The 6,230-nt window shown below is 41.0% G+C and overlaps 1 long non-coding RNA gene across 1 annotated transcript in view; it reads left to right on the top strand.

Annotated features, from left to right (window-relative positions):
- The first annotated feature begins 3,662 nt into the window (after nt 1–3,662).
- Nucleotides 3,663–6,230, top strand: part of LOC122491333 — a 129,433-nt gene continuing 126,865 nt past the window's right edge. The window contains exon 1 of the long non-coding RNA XR_006299336.1: nt 3,663–4,427. This is a non-coding gene — a long non-coding RNA (uncharacterized LOC122491333). The remainder of the gene's footprint in view (nt 4,428–6,230) is intronic.

Here is a 6,230-nt window from a genome sequence, read left to right as displayed (position 1 = left end):
GGCAATTGTTTCCTGTGAAGGGTACTGGACTCAGATGAATTCTCTTTCTTTTCTGCATGTAACCTTTGAACATATTTTGTTGATGTCCTAGATCACAATAAACACTATTATTGTGTCTGTCCATTTTACTGTTGCCTACATTTGCCATCCATTATGTTCTCTGTGTACTTATATATAGTCTCTGAAAGCCAGGTTCATTCAAGGGATGCAGATTTTGCCTGTTTCCCCTCATCTGGGCTAATTTTATCCCAAGTCCTGTAACCACACATCTCAAGATCTTCATACTCTATAAAGGACCAGTCTCTTTTGGGACTAGTAATAATTGCCTCTGTCACAGAGTGTATAGTTCTCCTAACAGTTATGAACACCCTTCACATTAAAATGTAAGGTCCTCAAGGTCAAGACTTTTATTTTTGATTTATTTTTATTTTTTTAATGTTCTATTTTATTTTTGAGAGAAAGAGCACAAGTGGGGGAGGGGCACAGATGGAGACAAAGAATCCAAAGCAGACTCCAGGCTCTGAACTGTCAGCACAGAGCCCAGCGGGGCTCAAACCCATGAACCGCGAGATCATGACCTGAGTTGAAGTCTGATGCTTAACCAACTGAACCACCCAGGCTCCCTACTGGCTTTGATTTTTATATACTTTGTATAGAACATAAATCAAAGACTTTCTCAGGATTGGTATTCAATAGATATTTTAAAAATTTTAGCATGGAATAGACTATGCTTCTCCGACATCTCACACTGAGACAATTCCACATCTGGCTATGCATTGTAGTTATGAGTTGGTTTGATGATTATTTCCAATATTATAACTCCGCTCAACCAAATGTGGTCCAGAGTAGTATAGTGTGAGACAGTAAAATTCAAGAAAACTTCTTGGAAAAAATTTAAAATAATGTATTTTTGTTGCATTCAATGTATTTATTTGCCCTATGTTTGGAACTTTCAAAGGCCTTGGATTAATGTTAAAGTAATTTTCCAGAGAAAGCCATATTTAAGGAAGAAAACATTATTGATTTCCTTTGGGATTCATTTAACAAATTAGATCATCATACATAGAATTTTATTGATCATTCACATATTTTCCAGGCTACGGCTTGTCTTTCCGAGTATAAACTCATATGTCAGAAATATTCATTTTCACTGTAAACACTTTAAAACGTAATATGGAAAATGGCAATTATTTGTAGAAAAATCACCATATGGTGAATAACTGACTTACCATTGGACAATATAGCAATACTTCAAATAAGTGTCAAACTAAAATAGTATGCTATGTACTTCATCTCTGGAGCCTACAGGTGAGCTGACGTTCAATTTTGAACATGATTTGATGTTTCTTATTCACTTTTGTTTCCTGTGGGCTTTTTTGGCTACCTTAGTAGGAAGCATAGAGATAAATTTATACAGTACTTATAATTTGAGCTCTGTGTTCACACTATTTTCACTCCTGTTTTTAAGGCATTTTTTCTTAAAAAAACGAATATCCGGTTATAGCTTGCACAGAGAAGCTCTTAGTTGCTATTTGGTTAGTCAATGTATTTCAACAAAAAGACTTTCTCATGCCCAAATGACTGATAAAGCAGCCTCTTCATTAATCCAGTGTTCTATCCACTTAAATACTCATATACAATGGGAATTTGGCCACCATCAAGTTCTCATTTCCATGAATTGTTCACTTAATAAGAACTTGACATGAGATGGGTGATTAGGCTTTCTTGGGTTTCACTTTTGTTCCTTTCTTCTTGTTCACTCTCTTTTCCATTTGTGAAATGCATTCTTGTTTCAAGATCCTTGAGCACACAAGAGAAACTGCTCATTAGCTCTTTATGTCTTTTCAATGGAAACAGCAAGATTTTTGCTGATGTTTTCATTGAGTTTGTTTTCAAAATGTAGAACATGGCAAAATCTTTAAGAAGAAAGAAGAACCTTCAGTATTTTTTTTTACAAGCACTGTCACCATGAGTGAATGCCAAACATCCGAAAGAACACATGAAACCAAAAATCTGAAATAAAATCTTTTACTTTTTTGCCAACTGGTATAACATAATCCTGCACGTTGACAGTGAACCAAATTTGCTCTGTAGGATCCTTTAAAAGTGGAAGGGTCTTCATTGTCCCTATTTTGGTGTGAGAAGTCAGATTTAGTTACTGTGATTGCTCCCTTCTCTGCCTAGATCAGGCGTCTCCACCATTGGGCTATTTCAGAATTTGTTTATTAGCGCATATGAACAGAAACTGATGACAACCCAGAGTTGGATTTGACTCACTACGGAATAAGCTGTCAATAAATATTTGTTGGATTGAAATTGCCTTGTGAGGCACTGATGAGAAATCATCAGATATTGATGATGTCTGCTGACCTTTTATCATAGCCACTTTCAAGTCAGACATCAAGCCTACTTTCCATTCGCAGTCTGGAGAACCTATTATCCTTAAAGGCTTTGTTTGCAAAAATACATTATCAGAAAAGCAAAATATGCTGTTAGAAAGATACTGTGTTTACACAAAGCTTAGAAAACTATTTTACCCAGTAGTAAGAAATAAAACCAGTTATGTCTCCTCTTCCCTTATAATGTAAGACACTGCAAATTTCTAGGTCTCAAAAACTATAATAAATGTGCCCCAGGGAAACCATAATGTCTCTAAAATTCACATATGTATTCTCAACAGAAAAATTTGCATTTGATTCATTATGTTGGAACATCCATTCCATGTTTTCTTGAAAAATAAAATTTACATACTGTACCTAGAAGGCTCAAGTACTGAATGTGATTTTAAATTCAGTATATGTTTCAAGGCAAAACACTCACAGTTGGAGTTAGAAATCCTGTTTTACTTGAAGGTTTTAATACAGGTTGAACTGAAAACAGAAATTATAGGATATGTCTTATCAGAATTGGGTTCAATATTACAAAAAACTAATTGCCCTAAAGGCTTTCCACTATCCAATACAGAAATTAATACGGCAGGGCCCTTGTTTATAACACAATATAGGTTTTGACAGCTAATAGCCCTTATTAGTTAAAACCCACTCAGCTTCCTTTCCTAGATCCCAGTTCATTTCCAGCTTAGTACAAATTCTGAAGAATGGAATGAGACATTATTTTTAGGACATTGTTCCAGGGTGGTAGTCATTTAAGAAACTCGTTGTGGGGGCACCTGGGTGTTTCTGTCCATTAAGCATTCCACTGTTTGATTCTGGCTCAGGTCATGGCCTGATGGTTTGTAGGCTGGTTGAGCCTGGCGGGGGCTCTGTGCTGGCAGCGTGGAGCCTGCTTGGGATTCTCTCTCTCTCTCTCTCTCTCTCTCTCTCTCTCGGCTCTTCCCCTGCTCGCAAATAAGTATTAAAAAAAAAAATTAATTAATTAAATTAAATTAAAAACAGAGGCTTGTTGCACAGTTGAATTGGTGGCCAGAACAGGAGCAGAGGGCCGAGAGCTCTGGGCAGCCCCACTTCCCCCGCAGGCCTAGTTAGTTATCCGCACACCCGGGAGGAGCAGGGCCACGGCCGGCACGGGTCACCATCACGGTACACCCGGTCAGCGAGGCGGAGCCCGGCAGCCCCGCCTCGCGGCCTCAGCGCTGGGACAGTAGGCCCCGCACTACCCGCTGCGGCGCTGGGAGCGGTGGCGGGAGCCTCGCTATGCGGGTTCCTGTGGCGGGAACTACGGGATTACCTCGAGGAAGAGTTGGGGAACCCGAAAACGGCTCAAGGTAACAAACGGATATGGTCTCATCAACAGGAATGCCACCAAGGAAGATGGATTTGTAGAGCAGACGGCCCCAAAGAACAGCCCCAGGGAAGCACCTTCGCAGGGCAGGACTTGAAGTTGCGGGCGCAGCGGGGGCGGGGCAGACAATGCTGCAGGTGCAGTTAGTTCCAGGGCAAGGCAGGAAACGTGCAGCCGACCGGAAGCGTCACAGACGCCGGCCACCTTGCGGGGGATACGGGCGCCATTACCTGCACCAGTTACCGGCAGAAAGATGAGAGGAGCGAGAGTGGGAAAGTGAGGGACTGGAGGGGGCTAACGCAGGCCAGACCCGACAGCGCCGCCCTACCCCCCGAGCGCCAGCCCAGCGCTCCGGCCCTCCAGTGCGGGGAGAAGTGATGCGCAGTGCGGACAGCAGGGCGCAGCCGAATCAGGTGGAATCGGCCCGGAGGCCCTAGACCACGGTTCTGCAGGGGCCCTGCTGACCGAAGAGCCTAGGGACAAAGGCAGTGAACGCGACAAGCAATGTCAAGGCGACGAGACCAAGGAGAGGAGATAGCACGGACTTGAACAGCCACCTCCTCATCAGTACCAACACCTCTTCACTTACCGCACCCGAGGCCCAGAACACCCCACACCGCAAGAAGGCAAAAAGACAAAAGCAGCCTCCACCGGAGAAAATTCCCGGGCTCCAGATGCTAAGCAAGGTGGGGCTGAAGTTTTTACGTTGTTTCGCGTCTGGGCAAGTTGCGATTGTTTTCTTTTTCTTTTTTTCTTTCTCTCTCTCTCTTTTTTCTTAAAGAACCACACTTTTAATTTGTAATAAAAATTTACAACTTGATTTTTTCCCCCCAAATGTCAACCAAGTACAAGCACCTGTTAACAAAGATCTTCAATTAAAAAAGAAAGAGAGAGAGAGAAGAACCTCGTACTTTGGAAAGGGGAAACATTTGGACAAAGTCTCAAGTTTCTTACGTGACACAAAGGAGTTACAAGACATAAAATTAGGATAACCTCGAAAGGTTTGTTCCAAATAACAAATTTCATGTCTGTGGAATGTTTTACTTGTCTAAATGTGAGAATCAGGAAGAATGGTGTTTTATAATAAAGGGTAATAGATATTAACTGGTAATATTCCCTAGATACTGGAATGAATTTCTCCATTGTACCCAGAAAGTCAGAATTTGTTTATTGATATTTTCCTCTTTCTAAGTGTTTCACTTTTAATTATTTCTTGATCCTTCACTGCCTGATATCACAGTGGAGGAAATAATAAACTCAAAAAGGCGGGCTTTGTTTATGAGTGACCACGTGGAGTAGGAGAAAGGACATAAAACCAGTAGATCTAAGGTCTAGTCTTAATTCCTTTTCTTATTCTTAATATAGTGTGGAACAAGTCGTGTCAACCATTTGGGTCTCAGTTTTCTTTTTACGGATGGGAGGATTGGGAAAAGTGAGCTCCAGTAACCATTCTTGCTTTAAAATTGGATAAATTGTGTTTATCACCATTATTTTTGCACCCAAGAGTCACCAATAAATTCCAAATGAAATTAAAACATAGATTTATCCTATGCTTTAAGAAAGACATCATGCTGAGTATTAGTGAAGAGGAAATAAAGGTTGGAATTAAATTTATTGTTTGTCTTCACGACCCAAAGCTTCAAATACTACTGAGGTTATCTGCGTGACCCATCTGAGCGATGGGAACACAGCCTTCCTGTTAGCCACTGGAAAAGGACTTCTGTCAACGCATGCTGCTTGCTCAAGTGTGCTGGCTCTTGCCTAGCTCACTTGTCTTCCCTACTTAATACATCACATTCACTTTCTCATTCCGTTCGTGTTATTGGCTTCACTCTCGCCTCACTCTTCTTGGTTGCTACTTGATTTCTAAGTGCTGTTGCCTAAGCATCAACAGTATGAACTCTGCCTGTATCCTACCTAAGTCTTGAGTGTCAGAGGGTAGATAGAACATTGAGATCCTTGGAGACGGGGGTTTAAGTAACTCTAAGGTATTATTATTGATAGGTCATTCAGCTTGGAAAAAAAAAAAGATGACTACTTTAGATTTTTGTATGTGTTAGTGACATATTTAGAGTGATTGAAATGACATTTACGTTTGACTAATCCCGAGGATCTGGCCTTAGGGAGTGTTTGGAAAAGAGCATAGTTTGTTTAATTGAAATTTCTCTGCCTGTTATGCTTTCCCGTGTCGCAGCAACTAAGTTTACATTCAGTGGTGGTTGTTGAGCTTAGAAGAAACAAAATGTTTGAGGCTTCGCGGTATGCACGTGACTGTGAACATCAGGCTGCCAAAGCAGCTACAGCATCGTATGCAGACCCTGACTTGTGTAGGAAGAACTGCCAGACAGAAAGAGAATTATTTAAAGTCTCAGGGTTTCTCTCTTTAGTTCTTCTTTGCCTCAAGGGAAAGAAGCGGATGTAAAGACATCTGGAAAGCTTTCATAAAGTGAGATTTTACTTATCTACCTCTGGGTAGATAGGTTTAATTT

The sequence above is a fragment of the Prionailurus bengalensis genome, chromosome C2 (genome assembly GCF_016509475.1).
Source record: "Prionailurus bengalensis isolate Pbe53 chromosome C2, Fcat_Pben_1.1_paternal_pri, whole genome shotgun sequence".
NCBI lineage: Eukaryota > Metazoa > Chordata > Mammalia > Carnivora > Felidae > Prionailurus > Prionailurus bengalensis.
Note: the sequence above shows the minus strand (reverse complement) of the source record. Positions and strands in the feature narration are given on the sequence as shown.